The following is a 23366-nucleotide window of genomic DNA, read 5'->3' as shown; positions in this document are numbered from 1 at the left end:
TTTATAGGTGGGTAAGCAAGTAAGGTCTGGACAAGCAGTACTAGAAAGAAGTACAGGTAGGAAAGTACAAGGAATGGGTGGGGCGGGGAGGGAATATACGGAATGGACTAACATAGAAGATATGCATGTAAGACATGTGAAAGAAAATCCTGTCCAGGCAGGTCATAATAGGGCCTAGAAATTCTGTCATGTATAATACAAAGTGCATGCCTACAGGACTTCTGGATTTGTGAGGTGGCGGAGTGAGAAGCTGTGACAGGACATGGGGAGCAAGATTGAAGACAACTCATTTCTCTGTAGGAGTGGCTCGCGCTGCTTTGTCCTCACGTCTTCTTCCACTGGTGATGCATTTGTCCAGGATCTCAGGCTTGGCCATGGTTGTGGAGGCTAGACCTGGTGTGGGGAATAAAAGCAATGATAGAAGCAGAACTGTATGTTTCAGTCGAGGATGGGTTCCCAGGAGACACGAGCAGGAGAGGCCCAGAGCAAGGGGAAAGATGAACAGTAGACACACCAGCAAGAGTGCTGAAGTGTCTTATGTGCAGTGTAGAATGTGCCTCATCTTTGCTTTCTCCACCAGAGAGCAGCTGGGTAGCCTTGGATGGAGTCAGAAATCAGCTGATAGATAAAGACTTACTCTGTGAAATGCATAATAATTGTCCCTGAATCTATTATTACTTCATTCTGGTGGTGGAAACTCAAATACCAAAAACTCCTGTCTGACCCTTTCCATGGTCAAGCACCAGGGTGCAGAATCCAGCAGATGCTTTGGATGAGTGTTTGTCTCTGTTGCTCTATAGACTCAGTTGCATGCCTGCTGACCTCTTTGGGGGTATCAGTGGGTGGTACAAGTAGCCTTTAGCCAAGGTTCCCCCATTTTCCTGGCTGCGAGGAGGGGCCAGAACCAATCATGGTACCTAAGAACCCCAGGGCTTCATCCTTATTTCTCAAAGCTATATTCCGAGAAAGGTCATCTAGAAATGCCCTCCTCAGAGGGGAATGTAGTGGTTAAGTGAGGTGTTGTCTCCTTTACACAGAAAGCTTAAACCATACAAGAAACACCTACATCAAGAAGATGGTGCCCAGATAAGAAAAGCTTGAGCTTTGGTATAGCTCTAATTTTGGCCATCATGCCAGGACCAGTGACAAATGACAGACCTCAAGAATTATGTGGCTCGGGGAATTGTGGGCACTTCTTGTTCTCTTGGGTCGGGAGACCTGGGTGTACTGATATCCTGGCCAAAAAGATATGCTGAGAACCAGGTCCTCGTAAGAGTGGGGTGTAGCTGGCCAAGGGTTCATTCTGTGTGTTTCGTCGGGAGAAGCCAAATTACAGAGTCAGAGTGGCTGACCAAAGGGGTTTTTAGTCCAAAGATGCAAGGGAGATTCTGGATGAGAACCAGTAAAATTGACCAAGGAGACCAGAAGAGGAAGCATCAAAGGAGAGGGTAGCAAGTACAGTCTGGGTATTTCTCCAGGCCCTATTATTCTTCCTGAATCTCCCTCTTTCTATATGCTTCCATTTGGCCACGTACTCAGCTAATTGGAGAGTAACATTTATTGAGGACTGACTTTGTACCAGATGATGTTTTACATGTTGGGGCCACAGCAGTGAACAAGATAGAGTCTTACAGGCCCCCATGGAGCTTACATCTTAGTGGAGATGATAAACTCATACATACATATGGTAATTCCTTCCTGAGGAGTTCCTATGAAAAAGGTAAAATTAGAGGAACAGCACTGTAGGGTATGGTTTGTTCTGGAGGTGTCTGCTTTAAGCTAATGGTCAGCAAACCTTCTTTGAAGAGATGGCATTTGAGTTGAGTCCTGAATGATGAGAAGGAGAGAGCCACATTAAGCATGAGGGAAGGGAGAAGAGAATTGGAGCTTGCATTTTGACCATGTTACGTCTGGGGTGCCTGTGAGACATGAGATAGTGAACTGACAGGTTGTGCTTCTGGGTACCCAGGTCAGAGGTCTGGGATGATAGATCAGGAGGTTTTACCAGGTAAGATTGTATTTTAAAGTCCCAGGACTAGATGAGATCACACATTCACACTTTTGGGGGGGGGCTCTTCTTAATTATGTCTATTTACCTAGAGATTAACTGCATATAAAATTCTTATTTTAAGTAGAACAGTTTTTTGTGTGTGAATTAGGCAGAACTTTGGGAGCATGGATATGTTTTTGTGTGTGCTTATTTTTTTCATGTTTCTGGGCCGTATATGTACTGATTGATAAGTTCCTTCTGTCATGCACTTGATGGCTAAAAGACAGCAATTTCCAAAGTTTTCGACTTACAGCCTGGCAAATTGAAATTTTTCTAAACTCATTATAGAATCTACTGAAGTGTGCATATGCAGTCATAGGTTTCTGATCTTCAGATTTATTAAGAGTCCCTGAAATCTCTCTCTTAGTAAATATTGTATTTGAAAAGGATTGCTGGAACACATGTAAAGTGCTTCAAGTTAACACACATCTGAGGTTCCAAAACCCCTGTGAGACAGGAAGATGTTGTACGCTTTCCTTTACAATTGTGTACAGTCAAGACTTTGGAATATGAAGCAACTCACACAGGGCCAACTAAAAATTGCTAAGGCCAATCTTAGAACCCAACAACGCTTTAGTTTATATGCCAGGGCTCTTTCCACTACTTCAGCGGTTCTCAGCCTTGGCTACACGTTCCAGTCATCTTGGGGAGATGGAAAAGACCAAAACAAAATAAAACAACTGTGTCCAGGTTCTTCCTCAGAGGCCTGGACAGTGATATTTTTAGAAACAAAACAAAGCAAGACAAAAGCCTCTCCAGGTGATTCCAATGTGCATTGGTACATTGTGAGAGGCTGCCTTGCCCAAAGCTGAGTTGTCAGATGCATTGTTTCCTTAACTCTATGCGATTGCTGAGCCAACCAGGATACTTTATAATTACTTGGGTAAGGAGGGCCTCTCTTTTCTCTCAAGTAAAGTCTCAAACAGAGCCCTTACTCTTACTTGACTGTTTCCCTGTCTGATTGTGAGTTTGAAGGCATCACACATTCTTTCTCTCCTGTACATGAGACCAGTGAAGCTGGGCCAACCAACCCCCTTCTTCCTGCAAGCCAATATAATTACAATCAAAAACTGTCAGTCAACCTGTTTTCTTATTTAAGAGGGGACTTTGTCCAGTTTTTAGGATTAAAAGATCTCTGTTTGTATTTTTTGTCCCACTTTGTGCTGTAAAATTATCTCTGGTGACTTGATCATGTTTTTTGAATGGTTACTCCTAGCTTTTCATGCAGGATTTCTGTAAAATGAAGATAGCCTTTTCTCTGGTTTGCTCACTGTTAGCTAGTGAATACTTGCTGGCTTCCAACCTGACTAGATTATTCAGAGCTACTCAGAAGATGGTCCTCAGACCACTGCCAGTCTATGCACCATTACCAGTCCTTGATGAAATAAATACAGAAATGGAAATGAAGCCTTTAGAAACTCTTAATGATCTGGACAGTATAATCTTATGTCTATTGAATTGATTAATAAATATAAAATTAGAGCTTGGATTTTGTCCATTTTTGTCTTTTCAAAAATTTTTAATTTTTTATGTTTTACAAAAGTATCAAACTTTCCTAACTAGAATATATATGATCCATCCTCCTAGATAGTTTCGGAAGCCATGGGCTACATCTCTGAACCCAGTAGGCACTGAGAGGACTAATGACCCTTCTACTTTTTCCACATGAGTAGTGATAAGATTCTTGATTTGTGACTGTTTTGAGGATGTAGAGGAACTGGCAAGTGGTAAATTTCAAATTCTGGCAGTGAGAAGCAGCCTAGATTCGGCTTCAGTCTATGATCTAAACCTATCTAAACCTACTTCTGACACTTTATTTGCCACCTGTCCTCCCTAGGCTGCAGTTACATTCACATATATTTCTTTAGCCCTTTGAAAACACAGGGATATTTTGGTAGGTTTTTTTTTGGAGCCTTACTGGAGCAAGCCCTCAAAAAATTGGTAGAAGACTCAGAATTGTTCCTCTGCTTGGAAATCTTTAGTAAAAGGTAAAAGATTTATACGATCTGAAGAGAAACCAGAGTATTTGGTAGGTTTAATGTTGGTTTTTAACCATGAGTCAAATACTAAAGGGGAAAAAGAATTTTCAGTTTGCTTTGGAAGTTTATGTTTCTATTTTTGAGTGATTCTGGTCAAGTCAACTAAGCATTTCATCACTTTGTATAGTCACATGTCTGTTGGCTCCACACTGTTATGTTCTAGAAAATATAACATTTTCTAAAGCATATTGAGGCTTGAAAACATCAGTGTTGATCCGTTTCTATTAATATTGCACATTGTTTTAGGCGATCAGACTTCTGCTTGCTTTTTCCTAACTAGGATATATAGATCTTCTTACAGGTGAGAAAGAAACATTGCTTCACTCTTTCTTCTTCCTGCAGAGTCCATCAGGCAAGTCCCTCCCACCACCTTTTCTTGTATTATTATTGCTGTTGTAAGAATAAGATGTGCTCATTATGGAAAATTTGGGACATACAGAAAAGTGTAAGAAGGAAAGTTAACTTTTTCATATTACTGGTACCTAGAGAGTTGTTCACATTTTGGTACATTTCCTTTTCCAAATTTTTGCTTTATTAAAAACTGTAAAATTGTCAACATTCTGTATGCTTATTTAAATAAGTCTTTTTTTTCTGTTTATAAATGTACTTACATATGTATTATTGAAATGTTTAGAAAACAGAGAAAACTGGCTGTGTGTGGTGGCTCATGCCTGTAATCCCAGCACTTTGGGATTGCTTGAGGCCAGGAGTTCTAGACCAGCCTGGGCCACACAGCAAGACCCCATTGCTACAAAAAATAAAAAAATTAGTCAGACGTGGTGGTGTGTACATGTAGTCCTACCTACTTGGGAGGCAGGAGGATTACTGGAGCCCAGGAATTCCAGGTTACAGTGAGCTATGATTGTGCCATTGCCCTCCAGCCTCGGTAACAGAGCAAGACCCTATCTCTTAATGAAAGGAAAACAGAAAACTTATAAAGTAGAAAATTTAAAAATTATGCAGAATAATTTTTAACTTATGCTTTTTTGGATGGAATTCATATCATAATTATTTTAAAACATACCTACTATAGGCATTGTCACAGGACCTAGCTGAGAGAAGAGTTAATAAAAAAGCAATTATTCAGGTAACATTCAGTATGAGTTTCAAAGATGTGAAAAACTATTTCTCAAGCTCCTAAGGAAAAAAAAGGCTATTATGTTGTTCTATGTAACTCTTTCCTTTAGAGGGAAAAATGTACTTTTTATTTAGTAGTTCTCCTGGAATATTGTCCCAAATGTGTTTCAAATAGTGGTAGAGAGAATAATACTGCTATTGTCTTAAATGTCTAGTGAAAATATTTTCACCGTGGGTCAAAAGGTGGTTCCAGGTAAGGGGCAGAACAGGAAAAGTCACAGTTCAGTGATGCATCCGGGTCACACTTTGCCCTTGGGCTGCATAGGGCACCTAACTATACTCCCTGTAGTTGTACTAACACCAGGGCTGGGAAAACCCACCAGTTCTTTATATCATGACTTCTGAATGCTTTAAATCCTTATTTCTACTCATTCTTGATAGCCTAGAGTGTGTCTTAAGACTGTTTTCCTCCATTATAGTGAGTAGAATTGTGTCATCCCAAAAGATACATTCAGGTCCTCACCTCCGGTATATACTTGGAAATAGGGTCTTTGCAGATGCAATCAGGTTAAGATGAGGTCATACTGGATTGAGCTGGGCTCTGATTCTAATGATTAGTGCCCTCATAAGAAGATGAAAATTTGATTGCAGAGACAGAAGACACACAGGGAAAATGGCATGTGACGACAGAGGCACAAATTGGAGTAGCAGTAATAATTCTACAAGCTAGGGAAAGCGAAGGATTGCTGGCAGCCACTGAGGCTAGGCAGAGGCAAGGAGATGCCCCCCAGACCTTCAGAGAGAGCACAGCTCTGCCGGCACCTTTATTTAAGACTTCCATTCTCAGAACTGTGAGAGAATAAATTTCTGTTGTTTTAAGCCCCCCAATTTTTGGTAATTGTTACCACAGACCTAGGGACCTAGCACACCGCTCAAGAACACTGGTTCCTTATTTTCTGAATGCTCTCAAGTTATTTTTTCTGAGCTTCCTTAAATGTGGGAATAAGTTTCTTGAACACACCCTTTTTCCTTTAAAAAGGTATAGACATTGTTCCATGGTCTTCTGCCATTCAGTGTTGCAGAAAGTATACAGCTATCCTGATTTTTGTTCTTTTTGTAAATTCTTTGTTCTGCTTACATCCAGATAAGGGTCATTTCATTGTTTGTTTTCCCTCCAAAATATGGTAAACTCTTTTGTTTTTTTCTCACAGTATTTTTTCCCCAAAGCAAGACTTCAGAGTGTGTGCGCCTGCACCCATGTGTATAAAAGAAAGCTGTTTCTGTAATTTTTGCATCAAATCCCTGTCCTCAAATCTTCATATCTGTCATCTCTTCTGACCCTTTCAGTCTTTGTTGTTGCTGTTCTTATCTACATTTGGGAGTACTTCTCAAGTTTGTTTTCTGCACCTCTGATTTTATTTTCTAGACTGTCAATTATTAGTAACCACATGTCTTCATTGTGGCTTTCTCTTCCAAAGTTATAGTGTTTTAATTTTCCTTGCAATTCTTATCTTTCCCTCCCCCTCTCCTCCCCTTTTCTTTTTTTATCTTGTCCTGGGATCTTTTCCTTTCAGCCTGTTTTCTCTTTAAAGATTTTTCTGTTGCAGGAAGCCATGGGTTCTTGTATGCTATTGAGGATGCCAGGATTTGCTGAACTGAACATTTCTTATTTCTAGTTTCTTGAAATTTATCTTTTCCTCACTTTTTCTTTTTCTGCTTACTCATTCTCAAATGAGTGGGAATCCACCTAGACCCGATGTCTGCTGACTGTTGGAATATGAGAACTGCCTCGTAGCCTATTATTTAAACATAGGTGTTAATGAAATCGTTTTCTGAGTTTTGCTTAGTCTAGCATTCAATTTCATGTGTATATCTGCTAGCTCAGTTCCTTGATTTCATATAATGCAAATCTATTTCCTTGAGCTGAGATCTTCAACCTGTATCACTACCTAGCTTCCTGATACACAAAGAATAAGAAATGAAATATTAAAAGGAGCATGTGATTCCATGATTATTTTTGTCTTTACAATATTTTACAAAAGATGATTCTATTTGTCAGATCCCCATTGTTAGTCTCTCTAGTGAATTGTTTGATTTGAAGTACTACTTCCAATGGATGTAGGACAAGAAGTGCTCAGATGGAGTGGTAAGTGGGAGTGCTAGCTGCCTCTCAAGTCGGTATCTATGTGGTAGTGAATGGTTGCTCACTTTGGTTTGGTTTGGAGATTACAGGCAGTGTGAGAGTGGGAAAGGCTTTTTATACCTACTTTTAAGTAAACAGATTACTCTCCTTCCATTGATGCAGCACAGTTAAACCATTCAATGTAGATTTTAACTCTGTTCCATCAATCTTGTATTTAGCGGATTATTTAAAGATTCTGGCAGTCTTGTGTGTGGTCCAGATTTTTGGCATTGTGAGTTGTTTTTTTGTCTTTTGCATTCATAGGTATTTTAATGGGTATGTGGGAGAGATTGTGTGGGGGTACTACTAGCCAAATACCATTTTAACATTTTAACTTGAAAGTCTGACAATTTGTTTCTCATTTCTACTTGTGTTATTTCCTATTGACTTATAATTTAGGGCAGTATCCTCTTTTAATCTTATTTTCTTTAGCTCTAAGTGTGATTTTAATTTTAAATGTGTTTGGTTAACAGATTAACATAAATGCTTATTAATTTGGGTAATTTGCTAATATAAGAGAAAACTATCTTTCTTATATTCCTGAATGGATTTTTTCTTTCATTCTTTGATAGACTCATAGTATTTAAAATTTTCACTTTTTCTTCCATTTGTATATTTTCCTCTCCTTCATTCCCAGGCACATTTTGTTTAAAAACCTTGAGTCTGAGAAAGAGTTACAGGGATTTATTTAGGGATTTGAGTTGGTGGCTGCCCATCAACCGAACTGCCATCCAGGAACACAGTGAAATGGACTCTCAATTTCGATGTTTCTTCAGAAGGGTCTTCGGCATGATGCTAGTTTCCAGTGTGTTGGTGGGTTGACATGCTCAGCCCACAGTTAATTGATGTGATGGAAAGAGGTCAATGATTTTGTGTTGAAAACACAACTATATGTCAGGATAATTAAAGAGAGACCTGTTGCCTTGCTAGTACCTTTTGAAAAAAATTTTTTAAATTGTGTTTAAAAAAATATAAAATTTACCGTTTTAGGCCGGGTGTGGTAGCTCACGCCTGTCATCCTAGCACTCTGGGAGGCCGAGGCGGGTGGATCGCTCGAGGTCAGGAGTTCGAGACCAGCCTGAGCAAGAGTGAGACCCTGTCTCTACCAAAAATAGAAAGAAATGATCTGACCAAGTAAAAATATATATAGAAAAAATTAGCCCGGCATGGTGGCGCATGCCTGTAGTCCCAGCTACGCGGGAGGCTGAGGCAGGAGGATCACTTGAGCCGGGGAGTTTGAGGTTGCTGTGAGCTAGGCTGACGCCACAGCACTCACTCTAGCCGGGCAACAGAGTGAGACTCTGTCTCAAAAAAAAAAAAAAAAAAAAATATATATATATATATATGTAAAATTTACCATTTTAATTAATCATTTTTAAGTGTACAGTTCAGTAGTGTTAACTATATTTGTTACTATTTTACTATTGCTTTTCCCTTTGAAAGCTTACTTACTGAGAAGAGTCAAGGCTCTGATAATTAACCAGATGCACTGTGATTTGTTGAACAGTCCAACTTTTCCCATGGAAGAAGCGTAAGAGAAGCAACTGAACACAAAACAAGACAGAATAAAAGCAGAGAGGAGGGAAGAGGAATACAACTTAGATCAGAAATGGTCTCTACAGTAGCAGTATTAGTAAATATCTCATTTCTTTGATTCTAAGATAGTAAGAAGTTTAAAATTACACACACACACACACACACACACACACACAGAAAAACTACCTTAGATGTATCTATCAGAAGATAACTACTGATTTTTTAGATATATTAAAATGTGAGGCAATATGTACTTAGAATAATCTAAGAAATACAGGGAAGTATCCTATATAGTGACGAGAAGCAGCAAATGTGTCTGAGGAGAAAGCTGGTGACCAGAGTAGAAACAGTGCCACAGCACAGACAGCAAGAAAGGTCACGAGTCATCTGCCCTCCACAGCCTCTGCCATCTTCATACCCCACCCAACTTCCAGCTCTCTCTTCACTTTATGTGTCCAGAATAGCTAATGCTCAATTCTAGATGACTGTCTTTTTCCTATAAAAGTTACTTTAAACTAGGTTGTTTTGCTTCTCCACTATTATGAACTGGTGACAGTAATGGGCACTCTAACATGTACCCTGTGGAAACATGTTCTTAGCAATAATGACAGAGTAGGCCACAATATGTTACAGGTGTGAACTGCTAACCTTTGAGTTTACTCTAAGCAAATAAGCAATATATGGACATTTGAAGTATGTGTGGGTTTAAAATTCTGTCATGCGTGGTTAGTGGTTCAATTCTGTAGTCTATTTTGTATTTTTTTCCATGTGAAAAGGGTTTTATAACAGCATCGCCAGTTGTTCATCAATCTCCTTTCCATTATGTAAAGTCTGCCTTTGTCCACCCTCTGTCAGTCTGTAAGTTTATCATGACATATATCCATGGGATGGGTTGTTGCCTTTGCTGGGAGGAGAATAAACCGTAAATATGAACAAGGCTTTAAAAAGAGCTTAACATAAATCACTAAGAAAAATCTGTAGTAGTCTGTCAGAATATAAAAATCACCGTGAATTATAAATAATACAGCAAGGTTATAGAAATCATTTTATATAAAAGCAGAAACATATTTCTACTTCCTTCAGTAAGGCTCAGTGATTTTAATATCATTGGTTGACCAGATTCTATGTGGAATATAGTAGAAAGTTCCATAGTAAAAATTCTGGGACATAATTGATAGCTTGGAACACTGATACCTACCTTGTTATTGGAGATTGTATTAGCTTTCTCTTGCTGTCAAGGTATCAAAAGCAATATTTGCATTTTTTTCTTCATATTTGTTATTAGAGATTACATTTGCTTTATATTGCTATCAAAAGAAATATTTACATTTTTTCTTTATATTTGCTCTTGGATAATAACATACTGATTTTTAATTCTTTAAAAAATGAAAATCTATATTGGAAATTTTAAACATTATATTTTCACTTAATTAAAACATCATTTCTCTGAAATTAGTGATTAACTTTAAGGCTACTTATTTATAAGGCATCCATAGAATCTTCTTAATCGGGTTTTTTTTGTTGTTGTTTTTGTGTTTTTAAGAATGTAGAGGCAGAGTCTCACTATGTTGCCCAGGCTGGTCTCGAACTCCTGGGCTTAAGCAGTCCTCCCACTTCCGCCTCCCAAAGTGCTGGGGTATAGGCATGAGGTACTGCATCCATCTGGTGTTTTTTGTTTTGATTTTCTATTATATCCACCTTAATATTTTCTAGGGAAGATTAATCATAAACATGTAAGTTAGTAACCTTTTAAGCATGTATTAAAGATGCTTTATATATATATTTTTATACTAAAGATATCATCTCTTGATTAATTAGTTCTGATTTAGCAAACAGAATATGCTTTGCTGAAGAAAATTTTCATTGTGATATGTAACTCTTAACACAATTAAGAATTATGTGTTATGCATTAAATGCACAACTTTATTTTGAAAGCAGGTTGATTTTCTTTGTATATAAGAAGTGCTTCATTCATGTCATCAGAGTTGAGCAAACTCTGTGGATAATGCAGAAGATAAAAAGTATGACAGGATTTGTTCTTAGATTGCTTCCTGGTTGAGATTAAACTAATATCATTTTAACAGCACTGGCATTTCGAGACAATATATGATTGTTTTAAATTTTGTGCTTCAGACTGCATTTAAATGTCAATCTTAAAGAAAACTAGAGGCAGACTACTATTACATTTTTACCCCCATTCACACATTAACCGGACTGAAGCCATTCTAAATAGGCAGCTTCCAGTAGATAAGGAACTGTTTTCCTTAATTTGTTTCTGAAAGGTCATTTCTTCCGTTTGAAAACAACCTTTTTGTTTTGTATTACATTTTTAATTTTTTCTCCAACACCACCTTCATTTCTTTTGAGGAGTTGCTTTGGTTTATTAGGATGAAGTTCATGAAACATAAAATTCCTTCCCTTCTAAGAATAGAACCTATTTTTAAGGTAGCAATATATGATTATAGTAGCTCCTTATCCAGGGGGGATATGTTCCAGAACGCCCAGTGGATACCTGAAACTGCAGAAATTACAGAACCCTATATATACTATGTTTTTTCCTATACATACATACTTATGATAAAGTTTAAATTATAAATTAAACAGAAAAAAGAAATTAACAATAACTAATAATAAAATAGAACAATTATAACAATGTACTGTAATAAAAGCTATGTGTGTATGTGTTCACTCTCTCTCTTTCTCTCACTCAAAATATCTTTTTCAACTGTACTCACCCTCATTCTTGTGATGAAGGGGTGGAGTGGGACATTGCAAGATGTCATCACATTACTCAATGCACAATTCAAAACTTATGAATTGTTTATTTCTGGAATTTTTCATTTCATTTTTTCAGATCATGGTTGACCATGGGTAATGAAACATGGAAAGAGAAACCATGGGGGGAGGGTGGTGGTGGGGGACTACTGCATTATTTAATAGTATTATTTTCTTATCAATTTTCATTTCGTCTATGACAAAGTTCAGGAATACCACCATCTAGATTCCTATCATGGCTTTTCAGTTAAAAGTATCATGGCTAACATATGAGACAAAATAAGTTTATTTTCTAAATTGTCATATACAGAACCTTTTTATTATAGAACGTTCTAGGCTTCTTTGAAAGCTGTTTCAGAGTTGATGAATCTGAACATTTTAGTGGTAGATACATTTATGAACCAATATCAATGGATAAAGCTGAGCTAGTGGTTGTCAGAATGGGTAAGTACTAACTGCAACTTAAAAACTTCATGAAAAATATGCATAATTGGCAGTCCATAGGCTTATAGGTTGTATTAATAAGTTACTACTATTTTGACTTACAAATCAAATGATCTGTCTATGATCTTAGGGATATTTCAAAGATCAAAAGTAACAGGATTCCATGCAACAGAAGCAATGTAGTTCTTGCCCTGTCCTCATATCTAAAATCATAAACCTGTATTATTTATTAATCTGAGAATTGTTGATTATAATAGGTTTACCCTCTGAGAACATAAATTATAAAAAGTAAATTATGTGAGCAGTCAATTTCCTCCCACCTTGGGCGAAACTAGAATGTCTTTGATTGATACGCTACATTCTACAATCGATATAGGTGTATTCAGCTTTTATTCACGGAGGCTATTATTTAAAGACAAGTACATTTTTATCAATTGAAAGTAAATGCAAAGCCAATGAAAGCTACTCTATTTCAATCTATACATTGTCATTAATGATCCTATTTTCTGCTTGCAAGTTATTATAATTGAATACTAGAATCACTGTGTTTATGTGCATCACCAGATTCTGGAGGAGTCAACATGTAGCTAGAATATGTTTGGGTTATGGTTTTATGGGCCTAGAGGAAAAGATAGCTACACCAAGTCCAACAAAATGGGCAATAATTATTATATCTTCACTGTGTGAAAGTATGGTACTATCAGGAATCATAAACTCTGTTGCCTTTATGGAACACACCATTGTAATTCACATTCATGTGATCATATAATCGAACAGGCTTAGGAGGGAGAGGAACTTCATGTGGAGCTCCTCTGTTTCATTGGGTAATAACAGTAAACCGGATTCTATACTATCTAATCAATGTCTGATATATGAATAAACCTAGGAGACATCATGAATTGAGCTTCACAAGCTCCTCTGAATGGTGCAGATTATCATCTTGAACTTGATGACAGATGTGCCTTCCCAAGTTCTCAGAGTTTACTGTTGGGCTGCAGCCGTTGCCAGTATGGAATCAAGATCACAGAGCCCAGGATGAAGGACATGATAGGTGATTTGGAGAACTGAATCACTCCACGTAGCAAGGTGACAAACGAAGGTACTTAGGTTAGTGCCTAGCACATAGAAAGCACTCATAAATACTGTTTAATAAAGGAAATTACAGAAATAGGCCATAGAGTATGGAGAACACAGACAAGAACCAAGTCAGTTTTTTCTTGTTGATTTGCTTGAGTTCTTTGTAGGTTCTGGTTATGAGCCCTTTATTAGCTTGTGAATATTTTCTTCCATTCTGTAGGTTGTCTGTTTGCTCTGTTGATGTATTTCCTTAGCTGTGCAGGAGCTTTTTAATTTAATAAAGTCCCATTTATTTATTTTTGTTGTTGTTGTAATTGACACTGGTGTCTTAGTGATAAATTCTTTGCCTAGGCTGATATCTAGAAGACTTTTTCCTACATTTTCTTCTAGAATTTATATGGTTTTATGCCTTATATTTAAGTCTTTTATCCATCTTGAGTTAATTTTTGTGAGTTGTGAGAGATGTGGATCTTATTTTATTTTTCTGCATGTGGCTACCCAATTTTCCCAGCACCATTTATTGATAGGGATTCTTTTCCCCAATGCATATTGTTGTCTGTTTTGTCAGAGATCAGTTGGCTGTATGTGGATGGTTTTATATCTGGGTTCTCTGTTTTGTTTCATTGGTCTACGTCTCTATTTTTGTGCCAATGTCATGCTGTTTTGATTACTATGTAGTATAGTAGTATAGATGGAAGTCTGGTAATGTGATGCCTCTAGATTTATTCTTTTTGCTTAAGATTGCTTTGGCTGTTCGGGCTCTTTTCTGGTTCTAAACAAAGCATAGAATTATTTTTTCTAGATCTGTGAAATATGATGGTATTTTGATGTGAATTGCATTAAGTATGTAGATCATGTTGCATAGTATGGATATTTTTATGTTGATTCTACTGATCCATGAGCATGATATATTTTTGCATTTGTTAATGTCATCTGTGGTTTCCTTCCTCAGTGTTTTATAGTTTTCTTTGTAGAGATCTTTCACCTCCTTGGTTAAGTATATTCCTAGGTATTTTACTTTCTTTGTGGCTATTGTGAATGGTATTGAGTCTTTGATTTGACTCTCAGCTTGACTGTTTTTGGAGTATAGAAATGCTACTGATTTGTGTACATTGATTTTGTAACCTGAGACTTTGCTGAATTTATTTATCAAGAATCGGCTGCTCCTCTGGTGCTTTTGAATGTATACCTTTGGCATGATGTTTGTAGTACATTTAAGGTTGAATTTATTTGCAGGATTATTTGTATAAAGCCAATGGGGAAACTAAGTGTTATAGTTCAAAGGAATGGAAGACCACTGAAGAACACTGAGAGCTCCTTCAGGGCAGGAATAAACTGTCTTATTCATTTTTGTATGTATAATACCTAACATAGTGCCTTGTGTTCAATAAGTGCTTATTGAATAAATGAACAGAAATATTAGTGAAAAGTTGTGATTTGTGTTGGGCCTTGAAAAGTGGTTGAATTTGATTTGGCAGAGGGAAATGAGATGGCTTGTCAAAGTAGTAGGACTTTATGAATAAAGGCACAGATGCTGGAATGGGCTTATTTGATTTTGTGAGCCCCTGGAGAGGTCAGTCTGATTAGAGGCCTATGGTGGATATTGTGGTGGTAATGGTTGATAAGTTTTCAAAGACTAATTCCTAGGAATTGTGCGTTCTGTCTTAATTGAAGCCCTGTCCTAGATATCTATCTTGTTGGGTAAACTCACTTTTGGAGGACAGGGTATTAAAGGAGACCAGGCTTGTGGATTTCATCTGGATAAAAACCAGTTTGTATTGGTTGAACCTGTAACATGTTAAGACTCAGTGCAAGTTTCTTTTGGTAAATAGAAAGGAGAATGAGACACTTTTCTACTGAGAATTTCTGCCTCACAGACTAACCTCATACTCCTGATCAACAGTCTTATGCTTTGGTCTCAAAAGGGCACTAGCAAGAAGCAAGTACAGTAGCTCAGCACACCTGACTTCCTCCTACAGCTTAGAGCTCACCATATTGAGTGGGATCATTTTCTCAATTGAATTGCTTATTAAAACCTTACTGGGGCCAGGCACGGTGGCTTATGCCTGTAATCCCAGTGCTTTGGGAGGCCAAGGCAGGAGGATCCTTTGAGGCCAGGAGTTCAAGCCTTGACAATGTACTGAGACCCTGTCTCTACAAAAATATAAGAAAAATTATCCAGGAGTGGTGGCATGTGCCTATAGTCCCAGCTACTCGGGAGGGCTGAGGCAGGAGGATTGTTTGAGCCCGGAATTTGAAGGCTGCAGTGAGCTATGATAATGCCACTGCACTCCATCCAGCCTGGGTGACAGAGTGAGACCCTGTCTCAACAAAACAAAACACAGAAAACCTTACTGATACTCATTGGATTGCATCAAATGTAAATCGCTGAAATGCCGTTCTTGGGAAGAGAGAACTCTTCTCCTTTGAAGTTGGTATATCCCATTGTCTTTGAGAGGTGACCTGCTAAAAGGACCTCATAATTTAGAAGAGACGTTTTCTGAAAATAATCATTTAAAAATTCTTCCCTTTCCTGCTTCATTTTTTTCACCTGAAATTGGATACTTGTTACATTGTATGACTTTCTCACTTACAGTTTGGTTTGTTCTAAGGCCAAATTTAATCCTAATAGTACAGTTACTAGAAGTAGTTCTAATTAGCATTAGAAGCTGTAGCTTCAGTAGTAATGCCAAGAATCCATGTTTTTCTTTTAAAGTGTGCTGTAACACTGGATTTTTGTTAGACTTTTAGAAGAAATAAAAGAAGGGAGAATTAGAAGTATAATCAGAGATGAACAGCAGGGTTGCAGAGAAATTTTTAAAAAAATAATTGTGTGCTTAGATTAAAGAATAAGTATTTAGTTTTACATTTTACTGGCTAGATATCACACTACAAACATTTTCTGATTTTGAATTCTGTAGTTATTTTGTCTAGAACACTACATAGCTATTCATCTCATTCATTATTACACTCAGCAGTTGTTACACCCAGCTATTTTTAAGCTGGAGAGTCTGAGAGTGAGTATTAGAGCTGGAATGAGGACCTATGACTCTGGGGTTTGGAATTGTCATTTATCCTATTGCAGAATGCAAGCCCTCGCAAATTTTGTGAAGTACACTCCAAAGACATGGTTTTGTTCTCAACTGTGATGACACTATAATTGATCAAATATATTCTTTCAAAGAATCATAAATTCTTATTGGAGTTTGAGGAGATGTCATGTTCATTTGTCAACATGTCACTCCAGGGACACAGGTGCAACAAATTTATGGAGGAAGCGCCTCGTGTTTCTCCTGAGCCACATAAATATGAGGCAGAATTGATTGGAAACGTGTGGCTTTAGATTACTGCTCAGATGGAGAGCAATTAAGACCTCTCTGTAGAAGGCATCGCACTAGGATTCTCAGGCTTTCTTGTAGCGTAGACAGGGATCAGGTCTGAGGAGACACCAGGGAAATTTTTGGAGACCTGCAGATGTCTTCTCTGAAAAGAATACCAAGGCATTTCTTCTCTGGCAGACAGAATATTGTACGTTTTTAGTCAAGTGCGTGATTAACTTTGACATTTGGAAATGGAACTTCACGTAAAAATAAGCATGGTACTTCTGCATGTTTAATTAAGATGTTTAGCTCCTGTCAAGGGTGATAGTTTTTTTTTCCCCCCATGTGAAGGGCAATATATTCTCAACTTCTGAAATTTCAGAAACCTGTACTTAACCTTTAATCGTCACTGCATTTACATGGAAATCTGATTAACAACTTTTAAAGTTCATGAGCTCCTGGTAAATGCAATTAAGACCTTTTTGGAGTTTGTTATTAAGAGCTGGCATTTCAAAAAGACTAGGGCCTGGCTACTGTTGCTGTCTTCTCTGTAGCAGGATGTCTTAAGCAATTAGCGGAGAACATGAGGTACATGAATTGTGCTGTGTTGCTTCTGCGTTAACATGGTTGGTATTTAAACAGCATGCTGTCTTTCTCTTTTCTATGACTTGCTTTATGGTATGAGCTTGTTACTGGGTGGTAGAATAGGGCCAGGATAATTAGGTGGAGCTGTGGCAGTTTTCACAGGTAGAAGAGTTAGGTACAGTTCCCACCCCTGAAGTCATGCTTACAAACATCCATTCTCATGTCCTGTAGAGTCAGGTTAATCAACCTAGCTGCGCTGGATTTGTTATATCTCTCTACTGGGTGTGGTAGTCCTTTTATGAGGGTTAAAATTAAAATATGTAGTTATTGGAGAGAGAAATGATGCAGGTATACAACTGTTTTATAAATTCTTAGGCATTTGAGTCATTGCCTTTGGGTCATGGGGACAGAAAGGGGGAGTTAAACTTGTTGGAGCAGACATGTGTAGTATGCTTTACAAACTGAGATGTGCTGTGATGTATGGAAAATGGAGGGGAGGGTAAATAGTTGAAAGCAGAAAGGATCTTATTGGATCAGGTGTGTTTTTTCTTCACTTACTGATAGAATTGGGCTTATGGATGCATATAATGCATTTCTTAGATACTTATGTGTGCAGAACACTGTGCTTATTAGTATTTAGTAGGGGGATGACGAGAAAAATAATGAACGAAGAATCAACGAAGACAAATCAATAACCTATATTGCATGTAACTGTACTATTAAAGAAATATTTGAATCTCTACATATTTCTGTGCTGTTTGAAATTTTTATGAGCCTATATTGCTTTTAAACAAAAAATCAAAATAAAACAAAGAATTATTTGGGAAAAAAATAAAGTTAAATAGGAAAACCAATCTAAAAGAATTAAATTTGATGCCAGAAATATCAGTGAAATAGTTCTCCATATTTTGGACCATAGAATTTCTATATTTACTATAAACTTACTTAAACCACCAGCACAGTTCATGTGATTAGCCTTTTAAATTATAGATTAACCTCAAATATAGTAGATAAATGAAATAGTTTAATCTCATGTTTTGATTTATCATATAACATTTTGGTAGAAATAGTATATAATAATCATAATAATTACAGACCTGTTGTAGATCTGGAAATATTTTTCTGGGAACAAAACTGATAAAATTGGATTACTTTTTGTTTAACCAAGTTGTTGACAGTTACTTTTCATCAATTTAGTGTCTTGCTCAAGGAATTTATACATAAGATCACCTCCAGATGGAAGAATTTTGCTTTTGTTGTAGACAGAATCTTTCTTACAGATGCAAGAGTTGACAAATCAAAAAATGAATGATATTACATTATTCCTTCAGTTATAAAGGATTTTAATAAAGTATTTCAGTTTGACATGAATTTGTGATAGTATAGGGTAGTATTAAAGTGTTTTCTCCTCAAATCATATTGGGAGGTTAGGACATAAATACAGGAAAAGTTAAATATACAGTACTATATGATTAATTGCCAAGTCCATGTTATCATTTGTGAGTCTTCTAGGAATTTAAAGGATGACTTTGGACAGATTAATCAGAGAAGGTTTTGTGTTTGGAGTAGGAGCTGAACTGGTTCTTGAAGGAAGGTAGGATTTAGGTATGTGAGAATGTTTTTCTAGATAGGGATAATGTGCATTTACTCAGGACAATGAGTACCTTACTGAATTTAATCAGATCCTGAAGACCCTTAGATGAACTCAGTTGGAATGTTCTTTGTGGACTCCTTAAAGAAAGGAACCACTTTATTTATCTCTGTGTACTGGTACCTTGTATCCTCAATGCCTCCTACGCCATCATCTCCCAGTCTTCCTCTTAAATCCCAATGGGAAGGAACTTAACACAGTTCCTGGCACTCAGTAGGTACAAAATAAATTTTAATCTGCATTCGTTATCCCTAAAGATTCCATTTTGAATGAACTATAAGCAAATGTTATAAGTGTGTCAATATCACATATTACAGATAACCAATATGAAAGAGTCTTTAGGAACTGAACTGCTAATTGAAAATGCTGAGTCTTAGCCACTTAATTGAATAAACTGTCTCCAGAGAGTAATTTGGATATTTTCCAAGATGCATTAACTCTTTCAGGTCATTAGGGTAGCACTTATCTCATTGGAGCAGAAATGTAATAAATGGTATTCCTGTGATGTGAGTAAATTAATGTACCTCAGAAAGCCCGAAGTTTCACCATGGGTGTTGTAGTGATAACTCCAAGGATCTCATCTGTGAATGTGAAACATCAATAAGTAGCTGCCCTTTAGAGCATCTTGCTTTCAATTTAGGTAACCTACTAGAGAGCACCTCCTTTGTTTAAGACACTGTGTTAGATGTTGACAGAGATACAAAGAAAAGGCATGGCCGGAACTGAGAGGCGGCAGAGAAGGCAAATAACTACAAGATGAAATCCTTGAGAGATGCCAGCTGCTGTGTGGGTTTTAATGAGAGTGAGATACCACTGTTGACAGTGAGATAGATGGTAATCTCCCAGAAGGCAGGAGTCCTGGCTTGTTTGCACAGTATGCTTGTTCATGTTTATTCTCTCACTACATATACATGTATGTGTATAAACATGAACAAATACATATATGTGGTAAATATGAGCCAGATCAATCAGAAGTGTTTATTGCAATTTTCATATGTGCCATTTTTTGCCTTGTGAGAATATGAATCATTCATGTCTGGCATTGATCTAAAGTGACTATGGTAAGGATGTGAAAAAAAGGAAAAAAGTCAGCATCTTTTGGAGAAATGCTCACTGGTCACCTAATAGCCTCAATTTGGGTGCCAGCCAACTGGTGGTATATTTACCTCCAGCTCAAAAAGAGGGTAAGAATGATTTATTTTACCCACCTGCGTCTTACACATTTATATATAAAAGGAAGATAGAGGCACTAGTTATCATTATAAGACCAAGGAGAAGTGACATAAAAAGACTACTACAAGAAGAACTTTCAAAAGAAGAAGGTAGAGATAACTCTCCCAGGAGAAGATAAAACTTCAAAGCTATAGCATCTACCTCCGTTTCCCTTATGGACTAAGTTGGCATCTTCTCCATGCAAGTGGATTCTGATCAGTAACATCTGAATGGAACAAAAATAGTTTGTAAAAATCAATTAAGATCTATTTAGATTCACTTTCTTCATCTTATTCCCCATGCTTGATATGTGGAAGAGGGAGTTACTGGCAGAAAAAAAATAAGATAAATTCAGACATGACAAAAACCTTTGGGAGTTATTTAAGAAACAGAAAATAATTTAATCAACTGGCAATGCTGTAAAGAAAACTAATAGGAGCTAACCCTACAGAGGTTGATCCAAGGCTGTGTTATGAAAGATGCTGAATAATAGTGAGGAGATAGAAGTTTATTTTGAAGGCAGGGAGAAAGTCATTGAAAGACTTGATCAGAGGAATGATAACATTGAGCTAATCTGGTAGCAGGTTGTGGGGTAGAATGTCATGATTGTGAGGCAGGATGACCACTTAGGAGACTGTTTTAATAATCTATGTGAAATATAACAAGGATCTGATTTAGAAAGATGGAGTGTGGAAATTAAGATATTTAGAAGAGGGAATGCGTGTGAAATGTGTAGTATAAAATTTATAGGATTTGCCAGGTGATTTGGAGAACAAGACTGTAAAGGGTCACAGCTAACTCAATTTTGATCCTGGGTGATCAGAAAAATGATAATGACATTGACACATAGAGAGAGGAACTAAGGAGCCCTTCTTTTTTTTTCCTCCTTTCTTCCCTTTGAAGAGAGGGGTAGTAAAGACTTTGCTTGGTCAGGCTGAGTTTGTTGGACCCATGTTTCAGCACTTCCTAAAAATCTGCTGTACTGTTTTCACCTGCTTATTGTGCTAAGGATGTGAAAACTCAGATGTTCTTGTAGGCAATGGCAGTGCGTCACTGGAGCTCTGGAGAAAGTATGATGTAAGAGGGAGCCTTGGGAATCATATGAAATATAGAAATAATGAAAAATGGAAGAGAACAAGAGCAAGAGTAAGGATATGGAATATTCAGGTGGTTAGGATGAAAAATATGGTGGTCACACTCATTGAAGTGAAAGAAAATATTCCAAAAGTTGAGAGAATTAGTATGAACAGAAGCCTGGATTTAGTGATCAAGGTCTTTATTGTAGAGCAAAGTGGGAAAGGAAAGAAGAAGAATGATAGCTGTGAGGAGATGATGAGGATATAATTTCATTTATTTACTTATACTTATAAAGTGGTTGCTGTGCTACAGGCAATGTTCCAAGTCTACAATCCGCAACCCTCAGGCCACGGCCTGGTACCAGTCTGTGACCTGTTAGGAGTGCAGGATGACATCACTGCCTGAGCTTTGCACCGTGGTCCCCCCACCTACAACATCACCCCCCCCCCCCCCCCCCCCCCCCGGCAATCTGTAGAAAAATTGTCTTCCATGAAATTGGTCTCTGGTGCCAAAAAGATTAGGGAGTGCTATTCTGAGTGATTTACAGTATTAGCACATTTAATTCTGATGATAGTACTATGGAGTAGATAATATCATTATTCTTATTTTATAAATAAGGAAACTGAGGTTCTGAAGCACAGAGAGGTAATATCATAGATATATAGTTCCTGGAATGCATTAAAAAAGAAAACAAATTATAGTCTGTTATGTGCTAATCATTTTATACATATGATTTTTTTAATTCTTGCATTAATTCTGTGACTTAGTTTCTATTATTATCCTTATTTCACAGATGAGAGAAATAAGGCTTATAGAGATTAATTAAGTTGGCCAAGGTCACATAGCTAATAAGTAGTAGAGCCAGTTTCAAGCACAGACTTTCTGTATTTCTGTATCACCCACTCCTTTTGTAGTTCTAAGGCAGGGCACATGACTCTCTGTTTTATAATAAATTAATTCTCCAAGTTATTCCTATGTGCAGACCAATCTTCCCAGAATTTTAGTGCAAACTGAGAAGGAAGAGGTATGTATTGGTTGGGAAGAGATAAAGGATTGTGGTCAGAGAATTCTGAATCAGTCACCTGAGATGGAGTATTTCCTAAGGGCAAAGAATGCTGAAGAGTAATAGAGTGGAGGTCGTTGGAATTGAGACTGAGAAAGACTGTGTGATGATAGAAGGAGTCATTAATATATTATGCTCAAACATATGAGTCTTAATACAGAGTAAAATTATGTTAATTAATCACAGAATTAAATACTGGTAGTTGAAGTTTTTGTAATGGTGCAAGAAAAGCCTACAGCATGGTTGTCAACATTGATAAGAAAAGGGAAGAAAGTGATGTAAACAGGTAGAATGTTTGAATGAGATGGGCAGAGAATATATTGAAGCTGAAGTTAGGAATGTGCCTCTGGATGTTGAGACCACTTTTGTGTCTTCCCCTAGCTTGGTCACTTTTATTTTCTAAGAGTGAAAATGGGAATAACAAACCATTAAAATACTATGGGATCCAAAATATGTGGAGGAAAACTGACACAAATTAAAGGAGAAGCAGAAAATTCAATAATTATCACTGGAGATTTCAACACTCTTTCAATAATTAATAGAACAACTAGACAGAAGACACAGAAGACTCAAGCAATACTATCAACCACCTTCACTTAAACTGACATGTATGGTATACTGTAACTAAAACCATCAGAGCACAGATTATCTCAAGTTCACATTGAATAGTCTCCATGTAAGACCATATGCTAGATCATCAAGTACGTCTCAATACATTTAAAAGGATTGAAATCACATGAACTATATTCTCTGACCATAAAAGAATTAAACAAACAACAATAACAACAACAACAACCAGGAGGACATTTAGAACCCCCCAGATATTTGGAAATAAAACAACAAACTTTTAAATGAAAAATGTGTGAAAGAAGAAAATCTTAACATCTTATATTTCCACCCCAAAAGCTAGAAAAAGGAGAAAAACTCAGACCCAAAGCAAGCAGAAGTTGGGAAATAGATGAAAATGAAAATGAAAATCAATAAAATAAATATCAGAATAGAAAAAATTGATGAAACCAGAAGTTGGTACTGTGTAAACATCAAAAATTGGTAAATCATTAGCTAGATTGACTAATTGAAAATGAAAGAAATGACAAAAAAATAGCAAAATCAGGAATGAAATAGGAGACATTTCATACTCTAAAGAAATTAAAGGGATTATAAGGGAATATTATGGACAGCTTTATGCCTATCACTTAGACAACTTAGATGAGTTGGGCAGATTTCTAGAAAGATGCAAAGTACCAAAACTGACTCAAGAAAAATTAGAAAATTGGA

At 37.0% G+C, this 23366-nt stretch overlaps 1 protein-coding gene and 1 non-coding gene across 4 annotated transcripts in view; one reads left to right on the top strand and one right to left on the bottom strand.

Annotated features, from left to right (window-relative positions):
• The window catches only part of EXOC4 (exocyst complex component 4), a 721344-nt gene that overhangs the window by 159093 nt on the left and 538885 nt on the right, over nt 1–23366 (top strand). The window lies entirely within an intron of this gene.
• On the bottom strand, nt 3961–4076 carry LOC123647800. Its single transcript, XR_006738341.1, has one exon. It is a non-coding gene; the product is annotated as a U5 spliceosomal RNA (small nuclear RNA).

Source organism: Lemur catta, chromosome 11, assembly GCF_020740605.2.
Source record: "Lemur catta isolate mLemCat1 chromosome 11, mLemCat1.pri, whole genome shotgun sequence".
Taxonomy (NCBI): Eukaryota; Metazoa; Chordata; class Mammalia; order Primates; family Lemuridae; genus Lemur; species Lemur catta.
This window is presented reverse-complemented; position numbering and strand designations above follow the sequence as displayed.